This window comes from Centruroides vittatus, unplaced genomic scaffold (genome assembly GCF_030686945.1).
Source record: "Centruroides vittatus isolate TY-2023 unplaced genomic scaffold, ASM3068694v2 contig_3103, whole genome shotgun sequence".
NCBI classification, from domain to species: domain Eukaryota; kingdom Metazoa; phylum Arthropoda; class Arachnida; order Scorpiones; family Buthidae; genus Centruroides; species Centruroides vittatus.
Window position 1 is genome coordinate 241,956 of NW_027121999.1, and position 25,148 is coordinate 267,103.

The following is a 25,148-nucleotide window of genomic DNA, read 5'->3' on the forward strand; positions in this document are numbered from 1 at the left end:
GGTTGAGGATTACGCTGAAAAACTCGGTTTCTACTTTATTTTACATGTGGATATTTGCGTTTTGTGCGAAATCGAACATATTTCTAGACCTATCTAAAAATTCTTTAATTAGCCTCGAAAGAAGGGAGACCTAATTCTTGTACCTGGTGAAAACTGGTAAGATCGACTATAATTTAATAATCTTAATCTTAGCTATCGTTGATGTACTCATGCTACACTGCAGTTTCTGTACCTGTAACGTTTAGAAGTATGTTTTTGGAGATTACATATTAAATAGAAACAGAACAAAACGACTTTTAAAAAAGTGTAGCACTATGAAAATACTTTTCTAGTATAAGAATTATTTTTCATTCTTTTATAATGATGTTGAAACACTACAATGTAGAGTAACAGAATAAATTAATAAACAGTGTTAATTGATTTGAAACCTAATGAATGTAAGGAAATATTACAGAAAAACAATTAGACATTATATTTTTTGATGTTAACAGCGACAATATATTTTACATCTTCAGCACTTCTGTTTATTAGTTTGTCGAAGTTCTTTCCGATTAGAAAAGCAGCTGATGAAACTTTCTAACATCCGAGAAGAGAAAAACATCACTTTGCTTTTTATATATCTTTTAGAGTAAACGAAGAAATTCAGTTAATACCTGAAAAGATGAAAGTTTAGTGAATTTGAAATCGATTCATTCCACTCTTATTCCGGGTCCATCCAGCAACATTAACGAAGCGATCAACTAGAAATAAATACTCGTTATCGAAATTAATACAATAACAAATATATTAATTATTTGAAATAGTTTTCCCTTACTTATTTCCCTTGGAAATATTTAAAAGAATTGACATTAAGATTTTACATACCCTACTTTATTATTAAACAATGAAAGACTTACCATGGGTTGTTAAGAAATTTTAAGTTTGTATGCCGAAAAGTTTTACTGATTTAAGAAAGAATTTTATTAATTATTAAAAACATTTTCCGTCTATTGTTTTTTTAACTCTTTCCGCCCTGTGGGCGCTAAGAAGGCCTCTTTTAGTAGGCCCATTATGGGTTCGGCCAGGCCCACAATGGGGCGACTGGGTGGTGAGGGACGGGGCCCGACATATCCGAACCAAGACATATCCACCCCCCGAAAAATTCCTGGGGATTATTCGACCCGTTCGGATTCGATCCCAAGTCCCCCAGAGCGGTAGGCTGCCACCTTTACCGCTCGGCCATCCGGCCGTCTCCGTCTATTGTTAACAATCATACCAAAAGACTGCACGATTTCTGCAGAAAGAATTAAAACAAACAAACTTTCACCGCCTAACGTACGAAAATGTATGTACAGATTAATGTTTAAAACTATTCTTTTTATTTACGTTTTATCGATTATATTTAATAAACTAACAATTCACACCGTAAATTTTATAAGTTAGCTAATATTACAGGGTGACAATAATTAACCCGTACAAGTTTTTGTATCATAAATTTATTAAAGAAATGAAAATTAGCAAAACAACAGCATATAACAGTGACAATACTTTACGTATTAATCAGATATTCAGCCAGTTTCAAAGTGACCTTCTTTTGCTTTGATGCAGAGCCCCAAATGCGTTTTGAAATTCTCAGCGATGGGCCGCGCTCTTCTGGAGACAGTTTGTCTCACTCCCAGCGCAAGGATTGCTTCAGCGACTCCAAACTTTCATGGCGCTTAGAACAGGCCCTGGCCTCCAAAATGGACCACACACTGTAGTCCATTGAGTTCAGATTCGGCGAGTACGGTGGCCATTCCGCAGACGAGATGAAATCGGGAAAATGAGCCTTGCACACTCCTGAGTCTTCTTTGCCCTGTGTGTCGGTGCCGAGTCCTGCTGAAACGTCCATTTCGCACTGCCAAAATGCTGCTGAGTCCACAGAAGTACCACAGCCTCGAGAATGTCACGGTGGTACATACCTTGATTGATTTTGGCCCCTTGATCGACGAAAACAAGGGGTGTCTTGCCGCTCGCACAAATTCCGCCCCAAACCATGACTGACATTGGATTTTGTGATGTTCGATGACGGCTGAGCGTCCAGGAGCCCCCACGGACCAGTTCCTGTCGTTTTGATGGTTGTACGGAGAAAAGTTTTTCGTCTGTGAAGAGAATGCACTCCCATTGTCGACCTGCGGCCCGACGCTTGAGTTAACGGGATCTTTGGAGTCTCACGCACTTGTTTTCATTGGTGAGGAGCTGAACCTTTTGGAACTTGTAGGGCTTGAGTATGAGTTCCTTTTTCGCCATTAACCGCACCGATTCGCGATTGATTCTGATCTCACGAGCAATTTTTCTCATGGAGACCTTCGCATGTCAGTCAACTCGCTTTGTGAGGATCTTGCGGTTCCTAGACGTGTTGACAGTACGCTTTCTTCCACGTCCGGGACGGTCACCATTGTGGCCAAGCTCCTTGAATCGCCGAACTGCATCTGAGACTGTCATTTTTGGAACACCGAGCAGACGAACAATTTCACATTGATGCTTTCCTTGCCGGAATAGCTCCAACATTGCACAACATTTGTTCGACACCATTAAAAAAATAAAGAACTAACCCTTATTACATCGAAAGTACATCTACACGGGCAGGAAATCCTGGAGAATTAAACAATATTATGTAAATTGGTGACAGTAAAAAAGTTCAGGTGCAGCATTGCTACAAACTTTGTACGGGTTAATTATTGTCACCCTGTAAATATTTCAGAAGAGTTTCTGATTATCAGAACCTACCTTCAACCTGTCTCCGGTAGAGAACGGTACGAAACAAAATATTTTCAGTTCTATCAACGGAGAAGTTGATAGTAAAAATAATTAAAACATCATTTAAATAATATAAATGTTGAAGTTTATGAATTTCATTATATAAAAATTACTAGGGTAGCTATTCATTGTTCATTGTACTCAATAAAAACAGAAAGTTGAATGGAAGCCAACGATTTTCATCGAATAGTGTAGTTACATTGATAGCAATCTGGAAAATTTCTTCATAGAAATCGAAATCCAACGACAAATTGAATGTTTGGAAAATTGTGTCACTCTAAGTCTAGAAACATGAATATGATTTTCTCGTTGTTGTCTCCTAACAAGAACAAAATTATATTCAAATTTTTAAACTGAAGGAAGGACGAGAGAAGAGAATGATAAAGAGAAGACAAGATCCTAGTGGAATACTGAACAAATCGGATGAATCACGGCAGATTTTAAAGCGGTCCTATCGTTTCTTATTCGTTTCTGCAATAATCTTTCCTCTATCGCCATCAGAGTTTTCTAATTGTAATCAACCGTTTAAGATATACTCAACTCCGCATGTAACGTGTTCTTTATGATCACTGACATTTTGTATTTTTTACATATTTTTTAAAAGAATTTTTCTTATTGGTTACACTACGTGGTAATGTGACATTTCCCGCGAAGTAGTTACCTCTATTGATATAGATGACATAAGTAAAGCTCAAACGCCGTCTAGATTCGTTTTCTAATATTTTCTTGCTGTGTATATATTATTACAACGAATGTAATTGCATTATTTGTGGGTAATCTCGTATAACTTTACCAATTTAAGAAGCACGAAACTCTTTCAAATAATCTTCAAAGTTGTTATACGTAGATTTTGTTTTTTCTTTTAAGGTGAATGGATAATGTGAATATATTATCCGATAAATTAAGTATATATGTTTCAAAACTTTCTTAAAAATAAACATTTAAAAAATCTAGCAGCCAGTTGCGTAACTTTTCCTGCAAAAACAAAATTATAATTGTGGTGGCGCCATCTGTTATGGTATTTTTTAAAAAACTTTTTATAATAATTAATAAATAATTAGTATTTTAGTGAGTACAGTACATTGTGTTCCTATCAAGCGATATTTAATTGTCAGACTGCCCCGAGCGGGACAATATGGCGGACTATGATGATGTAGACACTTTCGTCATTTGAGTCCAAGATACAGAAACTATAAAAATTCTCTAATTTTGAAAATGGTTTTCTTGTGGTCTTTTTAAGTGAACACAACAAATGAAGCCGCAAATAATCAAGCAAAATAAACAGACTTTGGTTATTACAGTATAACAATGACAAAAAGCTTAGTTTAGAAGCTAGAAATGAGTTTTGCAAAAAATTGTAAATGCTATTAACGACTGAAATATTCAATAAGTCCGATTTCACTCCAGTTATGATATATCACCTTTCTCTATTTTGCCATCATCTAGATCTGGGGTCAAACTCAAACACAGCCAGTTAAATAGATGTATATCAGACGCGGAGTCTATTCATTATTAATAGGTAAACAGTTAGAAGTTTGAATTTTTTTTTTTTTTTTTTTTTTTTTTTGTTTTAATCTCTGCAAGATGTTAGAAACATCGGATTTTAGAAAAGAAATCATTAAAGACGCAGGCCAGACATGAAGTCGTAATGGCCGGGCCGCGGGCCGCCAGTTTGCGACTCTTGATCAAGACCTTTAACAACCAAAATTTAATCAGTCCCCATAATACACAAACCTCACTGCAAAATTTGAGAAGTTTTAGACAAAAGACACAGAAGTTATTAAACTTCAAAGTGGGTAACCAAAACCGCTTGCAACACTAACATTCATACTTATAGTCAAAAATAACCAAATTAATTCGCATTTCTCGACGTTTCGAGGTTCGTCGAGTCCAAAAATATAAAATTATTGGGGGATCATTTTTGACCCCTTATCATACTTTCCCTGTATTATACAAGTATATTTTCAAATAACAACTGAAAAATAAAAATTCATTTCTTGTTAAAATATGATTTTTAAATGACTTTTTACTGACATTAGCAAAATTACGATGTTATAAACAGTAAAGCTTTTTAATGAAGTGTAAAGATGCAATGTAGTTCACTAGATTTAAAAAGAAGACAGGGTGCCTCGTTTTCTAAAACATGTTGTTCTCATAAATAAAACAATATTACTGGTACATTACGTAGTTAGATCTAATTCATGCTATGTAATTTTTGGTAGTTTTGATAAAGATATTATATTTTCAAGAACTGAAAAATAAACTCGTCTATTTTTTAATGTCTACGTTTATCCTTAAATATTTTACGAGGTCCTGCCCCATATTCCCATAGGTTCCGTATATTTTAAATTTTATTACATGTAAATATATTTTCAAATTTGATAGATATACTTTAACAAAAGTACGTTATAACTAATTACAGATAATACAAAAATATATTACCGATTTCGATACTTCTGCCATTGTAATCGTGTTAAGTGTTATACAAGTGGTTGCAACCACTTGTATAACAGCATAAAAAAGATAACGAACGAAATCCAATCCGATGCCACATAAATAAGAGAATAAACGATTATACAGAGTAAAATAATTAACGTAGAATAAACGACAGAAACTACAGCATTTTCCATTGAATTAAATTCTTCCAAGAACATACAACATTCTTTGTATCGTTCTCTGATATACTTCAATGTCATACTTAAATTGCTCTATCTGGGGTCATAATCAGCTACATACAATAACAATCGATCGAATTTCCACTTTGTAATCAATAACGTTAAGTCATATACTACGTTATTTAACATAGAAAATCCGGCAGCCAAAATATAATTAAGATTTAATCCAAAAGAGCAGACAGCAGCGACTATGTCATTCGATGATTTGGCAATAACTTCAAAAGCGAAATTATTAAGTATGTTAACAATTATACAAATGAATAGGAAGACAGCAGTACAAGATGACAAGAAAGTCCATTGATAAACTTCTAATTTGGTTATATCCAGTGGTGATATTCAGCGGGTTCGCACAGGTTCGGCCGAACCCGTTGTTAAAATTTTCAGTTTTCCGAACCTTGTTAAACACATGGAACATTTCTCAGTGGTTTTGTTTTTTTTTTTAATATATTAAAATATACGTATTATACTCTGAAATACTATTAAACTAGAGCCTTATACCCCGTTCGCACCGAGCATTTCAGTCTAGATTGTGAACAAGGTTGGGAACTGTCTTGGTGCGATCTCTCTCGACCGTCTCAATCTCAACCGAAACGAAGTTTAATCGCGATCGATTCAAGAGAGTTCTTGAAACTAGATCCAGTCATAAGAGAGATCCCACATTCCCACGCGTGCGAGATAATACAAGATGGCTATGGATGGCGAAATAAAAAGGATATTGTATTTCGAGAGATGATGACATCTGTCTATTATCAGCAGTTCCATTTGGGGTGAAAAATTTCTCTGCCTAAAAAGAAAAAAAAGAAAAGGTCGACAGCAGTAATATACTATTGTTAACTGATCTTCGCCCAGGGCTCGTTACGTCCCAAATACGCCACTGATTATTAGATATATCGCAAGAAAAGGTATTGTATATATTTCTAGCCAAAACTTCCATTTCGTTTGACGGTGATTGTCAGGGAAAAATTTTCTGCTAGCGAACCCTTTGTTAACTATTTCGAATATCACCACTGGTTATATCGTTGATATCGGCAATGAAGGCGTACAAGGTGGACCCACTTTTTCTTTCCTTGATCATTCTTGTAATGTATAGAAAACAAACCACGTGTTGCAGGGTAATTAACAACACGAGAGATACTAATTCGTCGCTTCCAAAAAGACTTAAAAATTCAGAACATGCGTAAATGGAATACGGTTTCTTCAAAAAGAGCATTAAATAAAAAACAATATCAAATGTGATAAATACAGTTAAAATAAATACTTGATACAATCTGTTCCAAAGGTTTAATTTGTTCTCTGAATGTATGCAATTAACAGTGTTTCTAAACCCGAATAATTTCATAAAATTAACACTCGAAGAAATCACTTGGCAACAACAATAATCCTCAATGGTAATATTTTCTGTCTGACAATTCTTCATAATTCGTTAATTCGGTGATTGAATCTATTAATTATATACGATTTCGTTCCTTACCGACTATCTATATTTTGTTCCCGTTAAATGTTTGTTCTAAACGCTAGCTGGCAAATGACGTCCGCAATTGACGTCACAAATAAAATCATGAAAGGACGTTGTGACGTGAGTATATTTATATTATTACGATATTATTACGTAAGTCAGTCTGAATAAACAGTTTTAATGAAGAAACAAATTTAGTTTGGTATGTTCTCTTGGACATAACAGAGAGAGATTTATTTGATATTTGTTTGAGGTTTCCATTATGTTTCGAGTAATTATAAATGCCTTTAATGTTAAATTAATTGTTCAAATTAATGTTAAAATGTACACAGAAGAATATAAATTTTTCAGAGAGAGCAATGCATGGAATGTAAAGCGTGCCCAAACTGTCACGCAACAGTGTTTATGGCACGCAATCAGTGGCGGATAAAGGCAATAGAAAAGGGAAGCACAACTTATTAAAAACAGCATTATTTATTATGCAAGAATCTTCAAACTATGCTATAAAATTCATTCTGCGCTCCCACAAGGTGTCACTGGTTGCAATGGGGCTAACTTAGCTTTGAAAGGATAAAATGTTTCTTCTTTTCAAGTCTAAGTTCTGGTCAATATAGGACGAAGTTGCATGAAAGAATGAACAATTATTGTTCATTGGTTTCTTTTACACTTAGAGAATAGGCTAGAAATCATGAATTTTCTGTTTTTTGCTAATAATAAAATTTGGGACCCCTTTAGTGATTAGGTAAAGGGCACCGAGCGAGAAGGAGGCGTTCTCTAAGTGTTCAAAGTACGGGCACCCCTGCACGCAATATTTAAGCTTTATGTATTGCGTGCAGAAGCGGCCCACAATATCTTTTGTCAACAAATTAAATTTGTTGATAAAAGATATTCCATGATCAATTTTGTCTGTTACAAGTATACCTGACTTGTATGAATTCGGAGAACTACTCCACATATAAAATAAAAACAAAACATTGTTATATACACATCGGCTTGTTTTTGACAAGACCATGGTCTTGTTTATAAAATCGTACTGCCGGTTAATGTTACCAGCTTAGAGGTATGAAGGAGTACATGTCAAGAGTTGATATTTGGCACAGAGTATTAGGTGTCCAAATCATTTGCGCATAAAAAAATCCAGACTTGTAGGTAGTCAGGGACCCAGAACCGAGTCAAAATGAAATACAAAATGGCGACCCTCTTCTACAAACAGGCAAAACAGGCACCTCACTCCACCGAAGTCAGGTGGGGAGAGTACCACCCGCAGTCATTCTAAGAAGTGAACTCTGACCTTAGGACTGAACGCGTAGTCTCTTCTATGTTAAATAAAATTTGTAATTTAATTTTCTAAATTTGGGAGTGCTTCAAATATGACGTTAAAACAGGGTTATATGTCGTTACAAGTGGGTTTTATTAACATTATCTGGTATAGTAACTTCGTGGAACCAATAAAAATTTGACGTGTATAGCAGAGGGCGCCACCACGTGACCTTCGCCCTTTGACCTCACTTTGCTCCTAAACTCTAACGACCAGACATCTTTTTATTTCATTTAGTTAACCTTTCGATTCGACAGCCGTGCCGATCTTGGATTTATATTATATCTCGACAGTATTGTAAATATCGCGTAGCCGATACAAATTAAGTAAATTATCGGTGTTTCTCAGTTAATTTTTACTGGCAGAAAAAAAAGACGCAGAACACGTGGTCGAGGTCAACGGACAGGTAGGACGCAACCCAGTATTGTTTGTGCAAAATAAAAAAATAATTTTGGACGATACAATAGCCACGATTATTTTTTTCAAAAACGGGAAATTTTCGTTACGCATCGACAAAAGTTCAACCCTGCCGTCACGCAACGAAAAGAAATTTCGACATTGGATAGGTTAATTTCACCGAAAGTGTATCGTGGACGATCTCGTGGTCGTGGCCGGAGAAGTTTGAACGATCGCGCTCAAAACCAGCGATACCAAAGAAGATAGGAGAATGAGAACGAGATCCGCCTTGAGCTTCAAAGTGATCCCGCTTAGTAGTGAGTCTCCGAGACATAGTCTTGTCCTAAATACGGCTTTGCCGTTTCACTTGTTTATTATTATTATTTTTTAATCTAAAATATCTAAATTCCTTATTACCCCCAACAATTTCATTTTTACCCCATTTGGGGTAATTTACCCCGGTTCCCCGACCGCTGATTTAGCCAATCTACGCTTCGCACATGCTTGGATAATCTTAAATGACAGAGCTTCTGCCTATTTCCACTAAGTCAAGAATCTACCACTTGAACAAACTAATATACCCAGATATTTAAATTCTCGGACCGCTTCAATGTTACTACCTCTATAAAACCACTTTTTTTTAACAGAACCCATGACTCCTTTCCTAAAAGTCACAATTTTCGATTTAACCGAATTAATTTCCAGCGCCATGATACAAACAAATGACTCTAAAACATTAATTATCCTCTATAGGTTCATCACAGGATCAGCAACCAACACAATGTCATCGACATAAGCCAACATTTTCACTTCAACTCCCACAAAATCAAAACTGGAAGCATTAGAATTATTAACTTCCCTAATCAAGGAGTCCTAATGTAATAGACTACCGCAATAATCACATTACCTAATTACTTATAATTAACATTTATTCTTAAAATTATACTAAAAAATTTAAATGAAAACTTATATGTTGCGTGCCAGAGAGGTATTCTAGTATAGTATTCTAGAGAAGTATTCTAGTATAGTTCTCTAGTATTAGAGAACACTTCACTTAAATTATCCACCTCTCTTTGAAACGATTTTTTGGAAACTTCATAAATGTCCATATAGATTTTTAATTCATTTTCAAACGGATTAGTATTTACTCTAGGATATGATAAATGATCAAATATGTCCCATAAATGTACCTCAGTTGTCTAAGCAAACATACGAAACTAAAGTAAATTCATTTTGTTTACATAAAATGTTTGCTTTTGTGTTAAATACACACTAAGAATTAAGATCATATACAAAATTAGTAAAAGTCTATTTACATTTGCTGAATTAAGTCTAAACAAACATCTGTAATTGAAACTCAAATTTGAAACATTTAAGTTGCATTTTTAAATAAAATTGTATATTCGGACTAAATGAATCAATTCATTCCATTTTATGCTTTTATTTGTGACGTGAATTATGAACGTCATTTGCCAGCTAGCATTTAGAACAAATTTTCGACGTGAACACAATATAAGTGGTCGGTAAGGAATGACATCATATAATCTATAATTAATACATAAAATCTCCGAAGTAACCAATGATGGTAAATTATCACTGAAAAGGAATTGATGTTCAGAATCATTGTTGTTGCCAAGTGCTTTCTTCTAGTGTTAATTTCATGAAATTATTCGGGTTAAAAAACACTGTTAAGTGCATACATTCTGAGAACAAGTTAAACTTTTGAAACAGATTGTATCAAGTATTTATTTTAACTGTATTTATCACATTCGATATTGTTTTTCATTTAATGATCTTTTGAAGAAACCATATTCCATTTACGCATGTTCTGAATTTTTAAGTCTTTGGAAGCGACGAATTAGTATCTCTCATGTTGTTAATTATCATGCAACACATGGTTTGTTTTCAATATATTACAAAAATGATCAAGGAAAGAAAAAGTAGGTCCACCTTGTACTGTACGTCTTTATTGCCGATGACAAAGATATAACCAAATTAGAAACTTATCACTTTTTGTGTTATGTTCTTATTCATTTGCATAATCGTTAACATACTTAATAGTTTCGCTTTTGAAGTTATTGCCAAATCATCGAATGACATAGTCGCTGCTGTCTGCTCTTTTGGATTAAATCTTAATTATATTTCGGCTGCCGGATTTTATGTTAAATGGCGTAATGTATTATTGCCTAACGTTATTGAATGCAAAGTGGAAATTCGATCGATTGTCTTCGTTTGTAGCTGATTATCACTCCAGAAAAAGCAATTTAAGTATAACATTGAAGTATACATCTATCATATTTGAAAATATATTTATATGTAATAAAATTTAAAATATACGGAACCTATGCGAATACGGGACAGGACGTCGTAAAATATTAAAGGATAAACGTACACATTCAAAAATAGACGAGTTTATTTTTTAGTTCTTGAGAATATAATATCTTTATCAAAACTACCACTCGGCGCACACTCCAACCGGAATTTAGGAACACGTTCCGCAGGAATTTTTAAACGGATGTCGCTCGCGCGGAGTTACGCGGAGGAATAAAAGAACGCACTCTTGATAGGGTGCGTTCTTTTATTCCTCCGCGCTCCTAAATTCCGGTCGGAGTGCGTGCCGTCGAACGGCATAAACGGCCGTTTGTAGTAGTACTTTACGGTGGAAAGCAACATGGCGTCCTCCATAGCTCAGACAGTTTCGTTTCGGGGGTTCATTATGTGGTTTCAGGAATGAAAATTTAGAAGTTGTGAAAGCGCAAGTTAGTGCACCGATAATGTCTTTTCGAATATTTTTCGAAGGGTAGCCGGCATTCTAATTTTTTTCGTGGCTATTTTGAATGCTCTTTCAACAAATAATCCATTTCATGGTTAAATTTTACAATTGGGACCCTTCTTTTGCCTTTAAAAGCTCATATTTTAGAATTATGGATTCCTCCATCACGATACTGTAGAAGTATAGATAGTGCGGGCGCCGCCATCTTTCTTTCACCGTCGTTCCTAAATACCTACAAACGGTGTAGGAATCGCAAAAACGCGTAAAAATGGTGAATAATTATAAAATTCCGAAGTCGGGGAGTTTCGAGAGTCAAATCGTGTCAAGAACACATGTTGGTGATGTAAACCAGACACGAGAGAAACTCTCCCAAGCTTATCCTAAAACAAACGCGACACGATAATGAACGACCGAGGGGATGTCAACCGAGAGAGGGGGAGCTTTGTCCAGGTGCTCGTGTACGAGTGTCGGAAACGGGAAACAGAGGGGGGTAAATGGCCACCGAAGCATCTGGCGGACCGCGTGAGGTCAAAAACGTCAAAGAGAGGGCCATAACGGCCGGAATATACGAGCACGAACTTCAAAGACTCCGTCAACACCTCTCGGAACTCTCCCGACCCAGATCGGTCTCCAGTTTCGCATAGAAACAAAAGAAATGACCAATCGGGGTAAGGGAGAGAAAGAATAGAACCAATCAAAAGGGTGGAATTCAGGGGGGAAACTCCTATAAAACTCCCGAGTCGCAAGGTCAAGGTGTGGACCCTCCTTTCCGTCGTTCGTGGAAGAAGTAGTTCTCTTTTCTAGAGTAGTTCTCTTCTCTTTTCTAGTTTCTCTAGAAGCAGTTCTCCTCTGGACCAGTGTTACCTCATAGACGCCAGAACCTACGTCCGCCAGCTGGTGACCCCCGTCCAAGCCACACGTCCAGTGCAATAGACAGTTCGTCATCCCAGCCCCGGGCACGCATCTTCGGAAGACGGACCGCATCCGACTACCGACAACCGGAGATCTCTATCACCACAAGAGTCGATCTAGATCGCAATTTGTACCAATAATATGTAAGTTAACTTAGTAGTTAGAATAAACGGTTTTGTGTAAGACACTTGTCATCTTTGTCTCCTACCGCCACCACCCACATACGTTTTCGATCCTAGGTTTTCCTGACGCGTGATTAACTGTTTTCCCCTGGAGGTCGGCGGCCTTACACGGCATCACACTCCCGTAGTAGCGGAGACGCAGAAGACCGCTATTAACTCGTTAAAGATCTTCGTGCTTATCGTATATTTCATCATACTTGCAAGCATCATGGCAGCTGGTTTTGTTCATCGAGAACTGTCTTAAGCTGGGAAATTGATATATTTATTCACATTTTATGCGTCGCGGGCCGCAAAATATATGAATGCGGCCCGAGGACCGCAGGTTGCTCATCCCTGTTCTAGACCATCACTGAAGCGCAATTAACTGATTGCCTCTGGAGGTCGGCTTCTTACAGCAACGCAGCTTCCCTGTCATCAAATGTCACGGCACGCCATTCAATCTTATCATTTATTTCACATGTAGTATAGAAATTTGTAATAAGATACATAATGCAATTATAATAAAATATTAATTTTAATTAATTGAAACTACGTTAAAATATTAAAATTTATATTTTAGAAAATTCAGCGGTGGAAGCGCCGCTTCCAATGACGCATGCCACTGTTGTTGAATTTATATTTTGCGATAGCCGCCATGAGGAAATCGCGATATCACGTCTCCATAGCAAAATAATTACGAATGTAAAACGTAGTTATTGAATGGTTTCATATTTTGTGTTTCGTGTACATCAAAGATAAAACGGTTATACCAGTAATTTGAAAACGATCTACCCATGCTATACTGCAGTTTCTGTAAATGTAACGTCTACCATTATTTGTAATGGCGTTCAAACACTACAATGTAGAATCTTATAATCGAAATGGGTTGATGATGATAAGCGCAGAGCCCAAACGGTTAGGAGTTGAAATTTAGTACACGGTACTTCACCAGAATGTACCCTACGACTTCTGCAACCTTTTTCTACTTACGGCGCACCAAAATGTTATTCTCAAAAACGTACATGATATGATCTTGTTAATAGAATTGCGTAATGCCACTAACCTATTATTATTATTATTATTAAACAGATATTAACATCTGTGAGCTTAAAAGACTAGTTACGACGCTGATCACAGTTGCTGTGTTCTAGTCTTTCAACTAGTCTTTTATGCACCCGGTGCGCGCTTCTGTAACTACGCCCCAAAACTACAATATAAAGCTTGGTCCCGGTCATTTCTACGCCCCCAGGGTCTGCGCCCTGTGCCTGGGCACCGCTGGCACCGCCCTGGTTACGGCACTGACTGATAAAAATATATACAGTAGAGAGTCGTTAATCGGAACCCCGGTAATCGGAATCGCCGGTAATCGGAACGATTTTCAGTCGGACTGTGTCGTGCTGGATCGAACGTTTTTGATACTAGATTTACTTCTAAAGTATAATTTTTATGTTTTTATATTCTTCAATATATTTATTTTGTTTGTACAAAATGCAGAAATAATTTTTAACGATACGATAGCCTCGATTATTATTATAAAAATTTTCGTTAGGCTTAAAATCGACAAAAATTCAACACGAAGCGACACGCAACGGAGAAAAATTTGAACATCGGACAGATTAATATATTTATTCGTACATAATCGGTAATCGGAACAAATCACTAATCTGAACAACCCCAGTCACCAATTGATTCCGATTTTCGATTCTCTACTGTAAATAAAACTTGAAATTAATAGAGTATGTAAAAGTTCATGTCACACCTTCCACCTTGTGGCGGAGCACTGCACTAGGTATTTTTTCAAAAATTCCCTCGCTGGGGAGGAGAGAGGATTAAAAGAGGCTGCACAGATGCAGCGCGGCAAGGAAAAGCGGCAGAATGACGTCACTTTTTCTCGTCGCAGAAGTCGATTTTGTGCCCCTTTTCTCGTTCCGCAAAAGTTGGTTGAATTTTATCTTTTGCGGCGACGCGTTTCTATCAGCCAATAATAGTTCGTCTGGTAGTCACGTGAGAAAATACAATCGCGTGGTATTTTAATGGCGGAAAGTTCGATGCGGTTAACCGAGATAACTAACGTCAGAATAAAGGATAATAAATTTAACACAAATTCTACACAAATAATCATATATAATTTCGGGGATACCTGTACTATAGATTACCACCTATGGAATTTCGGGTCTTTGAGTATATATCTGAACTCGGGACACCGAGACGAGTTCAACGGTACTCTACTTTTGGACCGGAGACGAAAAATAATAAAGTTATCATACTTTTTTCCAGCGATCGCGCGATGATAGGGAGTCGCGTCGCTCTCTCCGCTAAGTCGGCCTCGCTATCGCGATCGGGAGTCGCGTCGCGTGCCGTTAAAATTGCCTTTAGTAGACATTTCCCCCTTATTTTTTTACTTTGTTCAAGAACTACCGTGAATCAATACCGTATTTTACGGACTATAAGACGCTACGGACTATAAGACGCACCTTAATTTTTAAGCAATTTTTTAAAAAAAATACCTATAAGACGCACCTGAATTTTGGAGGCAATTTTTCGAAGAAAAAAGTGCGTCTTATAGTCCGTAAAATACGGATAACTAGTGACGTTTAGCACGTGGCTGCCTGCCGGCGGCTCCCCTCCGGGAGGTCAGTCGGGAGCACGAACAGTGGGAACGGCCGCCATGTTCGCTGCCATAAGTAACATTAACCGAAATGGCGATCGCGCGATGATCGGAAGTCGCGTCGCTCTCTCCTCTCTCGTATCGCGTGTTTAACCCTACTGGAGACGACCTTAGCCGCGACTCCACTAGCCGTAAAACCCCTCATCGTAAAAGCTTTTAATCACGTGACCTCATGGTCACGTGATTAAAAGCCTTAGTCCGACGTCATGGTTTGCAGACTTTATCGCAAGATGGCAGTACTAGCAACTATAGTGCCGTCTTCGTGAGAGCATTAAAAAAGTATGGTAACTTTTTTATTTTTTGTCTCCGGTCCAAAAATAGGGTACCGTTGAACTCGTCTCGGTCCCCTGAGTTCAAATATATAATCAAAGTCCTGAAATTCCATAGGTGGTAATCTATAGTACACCCATAATGTAATTTAAAGAACAAAAGAACCGAGTCTTACTCGAAATAGTATTCTTTATCGAGAGATCTTAATGGAGGAATAAGCGTATTTTGTTTCTTCCTCGATCCAAGAAAATATCTCAATCCAAAATCTTCGTTCGAATCTTCGACAAAATCTTCTAGCTAAATAAAGCAAGCCGTACAAAACAAAATTTGTAAACATATGGATAGCGACAGTCGATATCGTTCGCCATCTTGAACACTGAACGCATACGCCGAAATGTTATGTAAGCAGATTGCCGCTTGTGTGGTTGCGCTTCCGCGCGGCGAATATGCGTTTGCGACACCGCTTTTCCTTCCCGTGCCACATGTGTGCATCTTCCTTTAAGCATTACCGTGAATAACTCGGCTTCTACTGTACTATTTTAGATGAGGTTTTTAGTGTTTTTGACTGCGTTTTAGTGGGGTATACATGAGGATTTTTTGAAATTCAACTCTCCCAGGATAAAGAAGGTCAGTATAAAGCGTAAATAATAAAGAAGGAAGTAAATAGTGGCACATATTAGTATACATTTTGAAAATTATATAAATGTTTTAATTCATTTCCACTGTTCGGGAACTATTTAGTTGTCATATGTAGCCTTATCATAATTAATAAATAATTAATATCTTAGTAAATCTTAGTTCCCATCGATTGTCAGACTGATCGACCGGACAACATGGCCGACTATGATGGTATAGAGCTAGTGGAAGGAAGGAACGACGAGACTAGAGTACCTATATTATCAGAGTAGCGACAATGGGTTGTCAAATTTTCTATTGGTTAGTTGTATCACGTGCTTAAAATCCGCCATGTTCTGTCACAAGTTTCGCGTGGCTCTGTGTATTTTGAATGGTAAGTGCTCTTTAAAGTCGTTTATAAAGAAATCTAGAAGTTTTTGAACACATTTGACAACAAGTAGGCATGAATTTGGTGTATTTTTATGTTTACGTTCATATTTAAGCTTTAATCTAAGGCAACAAATGAAAAAAATCGATAGTTAGAGTATCTGTTTACATTAGATCCGATATCCGCTTAAGCGATGTTATTAAAACGAAAATATATATATATATAAATTGTTTGTATTGTACAAAAAGAAGTACAAAAATTAGTGTAAGGTAGCAAAATATAACCAAAATTTTATTTTCTACTAATTTTTCCGAAATTATTGCTTCTTAGAAAACCGTCCATCCACGAAGAATATCTATGTTTTTAAAAAACTTTTTGTGTTTAATTAAGCATAAATTGTTATATTTTGCATGTTTCTTTTGCTAGAATAACCTAAAAATTAGTGTTCCAGCGAATGAAGCTTATCTGACTGGAGTATTGTAATGATTATGCTGTACTATAGTTTTGTTCTAACATAATAAATTATATAGATGAAAGAGATATAGTTACAGACCTTAAACATATAAAAATATTGCTATAGAAAAGTATTATTTATAATAAAACTAAACATTTACATGTACTGTAGTACTAAAAAATTAGTTTGTTATCCTGCTCAAAACAAATTTAATTCTATTACTTGTAAGACTTCTTTAATACATCCTGCTACAATAACAATACAAAGACACACTACCTTATTGAAAGGCAGTCATTTATTTGGTAATATGTGATTATTTAAAATATAATTTGTAAAGCTAATACAATTTAGAAGGCATATAAAAATTCATTATGCAAATGATTCTTTTACATACTAGTATTTTTGTATTGTTATTCTGCTGAATGCATTAAAGGTATCTTAAAAGTCATTTTGAGTCCAGTTTTAGAATATACCCTTTAATTTTATTATGCAGATATCACTGAAATAATACTTGGATGTTCAGCTTTTAATTGTTCTAATTCTTCTGTAAAAGGATATATCGATGAAATGTTTTCCAACAGATCCTGTTTGGAGAAAAATTTGGGCTAAAAAAGTATACATGAGAAAATTGAAAACCTACAAATAATTCTTGTTTGTGTGAAGTTCATTTTGAACCACAAATGTGGGGAAAAGTGAGAGTTGATGGGAAGAAGAAATTAAAGCATAATGCCTTTCCAACTTTGTTTTCATTCACAAAACAAATTATTCGCAGAAAACCACCAAAAGGAAGGTCCTGGACTGTTTATAAAACAAGTGCAAAAGTTACTTCTCTAGTACATACTATTTATACTACTGTTACACCATCAACAAATTTTGAAACATCTTCAACATTTATAGAAGAAACCACATCAGCTGAAGACATTTCTGTAAATCATGATACATTATCTAAAGAACATACAAAAGATATATTTATATTTATTAATATGATAAAGTTGTTATACCAGAAAATTTTGAAGCTGAAAATATGCCTCTAAACAATGCAGAAACAATCCATTATATATATCTGGTTATTTAATAACAAGTATAGAACAAACCTCAAAAACCTGTAACAAATGTATTACATCAGTAGGATCCAAAGAAAGTCCTGTATTAGAATATTCAAAATTAGTTGAAATTAAAAGTTTTAAAAAAAAATTGTTTTTTTGTAATAATGAAACTTTTGATGTTTTAGATGTGGAAGATATTTTCCACCAATATTATAATGTGGTGGAAAATCAAAACATTGATATAAGAAAATTTTATTTGGAAAAATTTAACAAATTTATTAAAAATGACCATATTCCAGATTGCCATAAATTAAAAAAAAAATTGTGACAAGATTTTCTTTCATGTTAAAAATAAAAAGCAAAAGAAAAATTAAAAATTTAGCAAATCCATATGCAAGTAAATCCATGAGTAAGCTACAAAATTAGCCATATTCTATCCCCATATTCATCAACACCAGTTTGAACATTGATGTAACAAAATACATTTTTATTTGTAACAGTTCCATATTGTTCATTTAATAAATTTTTATATTTTATCCGCATAGCCTTTTGATCTTGATATGCTTTATTACTATGAACTTATGTAATTATTATGCAGATATAAAAAGCTTTAAACTTGTAAAAAAATTTTATTAAATTACTTTTATCATACAATATTGCAATATAGATACAAATATGATAATTTTTATTTGGTTGATTACTATATTAAAGTAATTCAATATAATAGCCTTGATGTTAAAAGTTTTATGTGGTGAAATAACACATAAAAGAAACACATCTTTACTCCAGCCAGTGTAAGAACTACTATAACTTTATTTAAAGAAAAAAAAATAAATAGTTTTTACAGTATAAAGACGGGACGTTAAATAAAAATACAAAAAGACTATTAATAAAACCCTCAAAAGCTTTCCCGGGAGAGAAGAAGATGAGTTACGTCAGGCCAACATCCAGCTTTACCTTTGCAATGTCGCGTAAGCACGCGTCGTGCTGTACTGTCACATCCCAACATTAAATCCTGTCAAATTAGTAAATACAGTAGTAGTTTTGACAAGCCGAATATCCATTTCATTAACTACTGACTGGTTTCTTACGTTTGCCGTAACATAACGTTTGGAATATCGATCTAGAAGTTTTTTAATAAGTAAACAAATATTTTTTATTTAAAAATACTAATGCTAGAGATTTAAAACTTATCGAGCCTGTAAGATTCATCCACCCATCATATTCTTGAATAAAAACACGAATAAAATGCTTTATTAATATGAAAAATCGTCATTTCTTCATGTAAACCCACAGGCCACGTGATGGCATTTGACAGAACGTGACGACGATGACTCGTGTGTGGCTACTCTGATAATATAGGTAATCTAACTCTAGCTAATGATAGAGCCCTCTATAAATAGAGTATGGTCAACTGGGGGTCAAAATATGATTGGCTACTGCCGATCACGTGGTTTGTGGACGCCATTATGAGGCCAGCTTCCGATCCGCTTATGACAAGTGAGTGTCAATCAGCTATTTATTACGATAAATAACAGGATTCGAAACTTTATATACCAGGTAGTTCCAATCTAAAATAGATTCTAAACATCAAGTTAGTTCTTACTTTGCTATACTGACGTTAGAAATTATTATTTTAGCCTTTAGATCTATCGATACATCTATATCGCTCTTAAAGCTACCACATAAAAATAGATCATGCCGGGTTGATCAGCCATTAATTGCTCAAAATAGAGCTCCTAAATTCAAACTGCATCGATTTCCAAGTGATAAAGCTAGGAAAAAAAGCATTGGCGATTAAAGTAAACAGGCTGGATGAAAATAAGAAATTATGGATTCCTGGAAAACATGCATTACTTTGTCAGAATTTTTATGAGAAAGAATCAGAATTTTATGAGTAAGAATCAGAATTTTTATGAGAAAGGACTTCTGCTTTGCCTACCTATTTAATTGTACATTGCACATTAATAAACTAAAGCTAAAGAGTATTAAGTCTGTTAATACATTTTAACCTTTATAAGTATATTGGTTTAGTGATGTGAATATTTACAATTAACTCTCATAGGTTCATTTTGAGAAAGATCAGTGTGAGAATCACAGGAAGGATGGAAGAAGATTGCTGAAGCTTGATGCCGTCCTACACTTTTTTCTCACAGACCTGCACCTAAGAGAAGATGCTCTGAATCAAAAACAGGGCATAGAAACAATTGTGAGCGTATAGATCCGACCTTGGACCACAGTTATGCTACAAATTATCTCCTATGACATCTATGCAGCCCAGTACAGGTATATTTATAATATAAATTTAAAATATTCTTATTAAATATTCTATTTTTTTTATTGCATACTTTGATTCTTTTTGAAGAAAATGCTGAAGAATGTAAAAGCACGAATGAAGATGAAGACAATGAGACATCTGGTCCAGTATTTCAAGACTCCGGTAATCTTGTTAGCCAGCCACTGTCACCAAAATCAAAACAAATTAATGAATTGTAATCTCAATTGCATAATGCATTACATAGAGTTAAAAGAGTGCAGAAAAGAATAAGGATCTCTATGAAGAGATAAGAAAATTAAAGTCTAGAGTCAACACACAGAGTACAAACATAAAATTAATTTTCAATCCTGATCAAATAACAGCCCTTGGAAACGTGTCAACACGGAAAATAAAATGGCAAAATAATACAATAAGAAAGGCTCTGCAGTTAAAATTTGCTTGTGGAAGATCAGGCTATGAAATGTTAATTGAACAAGGCTTGCCTCTTCCCTCTTTACGGACATTGTAAAGACGACTACAGAACACCCCCTGTAACGGGGAAATTACCCTTTTTATTAATAAATGATTGATATTTAGTAATTATCTGCATTCCTTGCAAAAAATGCAGAGAATCACTATTTGTTACTATGTTACACTACGTTACTTGAGTTTTTCTTGTTGAAAAATAAACTTTATTGATTTTTTAAAATAATTTTTGTCTTTAGTTATTATATTTTTAAATTTAAATACATATTTTTCATATTACAGTCAAACCTGTTTTTATGCGGGGGATAGGGACCGCATTAAAAAAAACGCATAAAAAAAAATCTCACGAAACTTCACGAATGGCTCTAAATAATAGTTTTCGCGACACAATTAAAAAATATTTTTTTAATGCGGTCAACAGGGACCGCATAAAAAAAGTCTCACATAGAAAATAACTCAAAACCGTACGAAATAGAATTTATTGACAACAGATGTCAGCACTTGACTGCATCGTCTGGTCTATCGTCTGTTTGACATATTTTTGTCCAGGTGGTGTTTTGTTGACTTAAAAAGTAAATTATTTCATTTTTCGCATATTCATGCAATAATATTACTATAATAAGTGCATTTATGCTATAATAAGTTTATTTAGCTATAATAAGTCAACGTAAGACATGACGAATCGCACGAGACTAGTCGCCAACTATACCGCACAAATTAAAAATTCGCATTAAAAAAATCGCACAAATAAAAATCGCACATAAAAAGAGCGCATAAAAAACAGGTTTGACTGTATTTATATTGCAATAGTGCTGTGAATAAATGTGATCCACTAAATATAATTTTTTAATATTTTCACTTTTTTGCTTCTAGCCCTATTATTGTTATATATTTTGTCCATCACTTATAAAACTACAATTATTCCGAACATAATTAAAAAATTATTTCTAAAAATGTGCAACTTAATATAACTTCTTTCTGAATATAATTCTGTTTTTTAACTAACATTGCTCATTTAAATGCTAAGCAGTACTGTGACATTGCAACTTTGGCCTCAAAATGGCGTCCATACGTTAGAGTGGCCATACTCTGTTTATATAGGGCTCTAGCTAATGATGCAAAGTAACGCCATCTGGTGAAACAATACGATATACGATAATTATCAATTCTACTATATGGGTGCGTTCTTTAGCAATACTGAAATACGAGCGAGATTTGTGCGCAGATAATTTCTTACCACACTAAATTTAACAGAAAAATTCATCACAAAACGATTATTGATGCTAATGTGTGAAATTCCATTTAATCCATGCAAGATGTGTGATTACCAGAGCCCCTTCGGCCGCCAATTTAAAGTATTTTAATCTTTAAAATTGGCGTTTCCACTTCCCGGGACGAGGACCCAGGGGTTGGATTTGTCGGGAAACGAGTGTTCGGGTTGTTTCATTGTGTCGAATTACATACACAGAACGAGGCGCTTGACGTGTAAGTGCGTGAGTGCGAGAATTCGAGTAAAGGTTAAACGGTGTATATCTTCGTGTACAGTGATGTTATGTCCGTGTGTGTTGTGTGTGTGTGTGTGATCGAAGAACATCTTCGGCATGTCTAAAAACAGAAAAACAGTAAATTACGTACGAGAATAAGATGTGTTGAAAATGAAACGAAAGAGTTCTTACCATCGGAGACTTCGGAAAATATTCACTTGTACGATAAATGGCCACTTCGTCCTCTTCGTGGTAAAGTTGGGGAGGGAGAAGTATCTCCCTCCCAAATGTTCCTACAAAACACAAAGACAGTGAGAAAAGAAGAAGTTCATTCATTTATTATCTAAGGTCAACATTATTACCTGTATCAGCTAGTCTTTCTTCCCGAACAGTGTCATGAGGAGAGCGAAGGACCTGACCTAGCCTAGCCTAACCTAACCGGAAGCTCAATCCTCGTAACAGCTGTTTGGGAAGAAAGGTCGGCAAATGTCGCGTCCGGTGAGTAAACGTGTCACGTCCGGGTGGTCACAATCGGGAGTCAAATCCGTTGTCGTCTATCGAGTGTCACGTTCGGGTAGGAGAACAGTCACGTCCGGGAAAAGGTGTCGAGTCCGGGTGAAAAGTGTCGCATCCGGGTGCAAAGGACGAGTTGGGGAAAATCGAAGAGGATCACCGCCTAGGCCAAGGGAAACGCAGCCACCCGCAGCAACAAAACCGCGGTCCCTCGACTTCGGCGGCGCTCTCCTCCGATTCTTCCCCGTTCCGACTTCCGAAAGACGATGGCGACGACGTCGCGAGCGTGGACGAAGAGGCAGGCATCGCGAAAATACGAAGTAACAACGAAACCCAAAAAGAGGAGTCGGAGCTGCTGTCACTTCGTACGTCTTCCACAACAAGGCCTGTGGCTGGCTGATCCCTGACGACCTTGGCCAAGTGGAATGGACTCAGAACTCTCCCGCCTCCGGGAGAGTGCCACGCCACACGCACTGGGGGAAGGTCGTCACCACCCGCTGCCTCTCGCTCGACGGTCTCCAACGACACCGAACATTCGGCAGAGACCAAGTCCACCCCGGGTCCTCGAACGTCTCATCGGAGCCGTCCGAGGAACCCCCTCCCTCCGGCGCCACCGCATTCTTCCGTCGGAACCTCCGGCGAAACCACTCCAACATCTTCATTCTGAAAAAAAAAAGTTTGCAATTAGTCGATTAAAACAAAAGCTTAAATTAATGTCTAAATTCTTCCGAGAAAAGCAAAATGCTCACCGCAGCTGCCTTTTTAAATCTAAAAGATTCGAATCCGAAGCGCAAACGGACGACCATCGAACGATGTGCCGAGATGTCTTCTGGGACCGATTAACGCAGAAAAAGTCCAAGATTATACTCACGACGAATCGGAATTCGGATAGTTCGCGTTAGATCCTACCGGAAATTGCTAGAACGTTCCAACTGTATTTGCAGTAGAGACGACCGACCCGGAACGAAGAAACTCTCTTACGTGTAATTTGTATTTGTACGACAGTAAATTAAAGACACGCCGCACGTAGCCATGAGGAAAAGGCACTCGAGCCCAAGTCGTAACAAGTGTTTCCTTCTAAAGCAATTTACCCTAACGTGTACGTCACATAAACGCAACTACGGCATTTAAAAGAGTTTCGTGCAAAGAAATAATGTAATTCAACCAAGAAACGCACATTTACCTCACACCTGGGGAAATTATGTCCGGCGTACTTCAATTATTGTATACATATAGTGTTAATGTACTGTACCTGAAACATTTGTTAATATTGTCTATATAGCCATAAGTCTGGCGTTGTATATAATGTATGATATCGATTAATTAATTGTTTACTGTTATTTTTACTACGCAGCCAAGTCAGGCTGTATCTTTTATGTAACCATTTTAATGTTATGTATTCCAATGTAAATATGTTTTTATTTTAAATGAATGGCGATGCAGACGCCCATGGGGTTCCGTGGGGCCCCCTGGTTGCTCCTTTTCCCACTTTCCTATTTCTCTTTATTTCCTCTTCCCTCTAGCTTCTTATCTTACTTAACTCTTCTTTCAGTTTCTAATAGGGCCTAAGTCCGTCGCTAAATACGGATAGCCCTCTAATCACCTTTTCATCATAGTGTCATAGTGCAAAGAAATTGCCAACGAGTCGACCAAAATACAAGACAAACATGCCCACAGCCCAACTCGCCATTCGGGACACGAACGTTTAAGTGGCACAAAGCATTGGCAGAGGGTTACGTAAGTGTGGAAGATCGACTGCACTCAGAAAAGACCACCTTGTGGAAAGACCCAAAGAGCCTAAGGTAAAGAATTCTTTGTGTCCATCCTGTATAGAGTGTATTAAGTGTTAAGTGTATTAGTATTAGTGCAGACAATTTAATTCTGGCAAAATAAGCCATTGAAAAGCGTTGTAACTAATACATAAATTGCATGGAGAAGTCGGAGTCAAAGGGCGAAATTTTTGACCTGTCCAAGGAACATCCCATGCTTCAGAATACGGTCTCTCGTCCATCAATGTTACCAGAGTATATTTCAGTTAAATTACGATGGAATTCGTATTTAAAGTTAGTATTAAATAATTTTTAATTGAATTTCTATAAATAATCCTTATTCTTTGACCGTGTTAATAAAATATAAATGAATTAATTACGAAAATAAACCAATGAGCAAATACTCAATCCGTTTTCGGCGCTTCGGTCGCTTTCCAATGTGGCGGCTGGTTTAAAAGTCGTTTCGGATCCTTATTCACAAGCGACGTCTATTCGGAGAAAGAGCATACAAGGCTAACATCTCCATAAAACCAGGAAGAAGAAGAATTCACAAGCGACGGCAGATTTAAACGCAAATACGCCGGCCGATGTCGTCTTTGAATGTTGGACTAAACGAAACGAAAATAAAATCTTACAGCTAGCTAAATTCTAATTAAAATCTTACTTGGTGTAATGTCGGCGTCCAAAAGTCTTGTTAAAACCACGTTCCGGTAGCAAAGAACACTGACA

The 25,148-nt window shown here is 36.2% G+C and overlaps 2 long non-coding RNA genes across 2 annotated transcripts; one reads left to right on the forward strand and one right to left on the reverse strand.

Moving 5' to 3' along the window:
- The first annotated feature begins 19,982 nt into the window (after window positions 1-19,982).
- LOC136973193 (uncharacterized) lies at window positions 19,983-20,607 on the forward strand. The gene is made up of 2 exons (XR_010880460.1): window positions 19,983-20,196; window positions 20,276-20,607. It is a non-coding gene; the product is annotated as an uncharacterized lncRNA (long non-coding RNA).
- A 1,473-nt stretch (window positions 20,608-22,080) lies between these two features.
- LOC136973184 (uncharacterized) lies at window positions 22,081-22,615 on the reverse strand. Its single transcript, XR_010880457.1, has 2 exons — window positions 22,330-22,615; window positions 22,081-22,258 (listed from the first exon to the last, which is right to left on the reverse strand). It is a non-coding gene; the product is annotated as an uncharacterized lncRNA (long non-coding RNA).
- Between the last annotated feature and the right edge of the window lie 2,533 nt (window positions 22,616-25,148).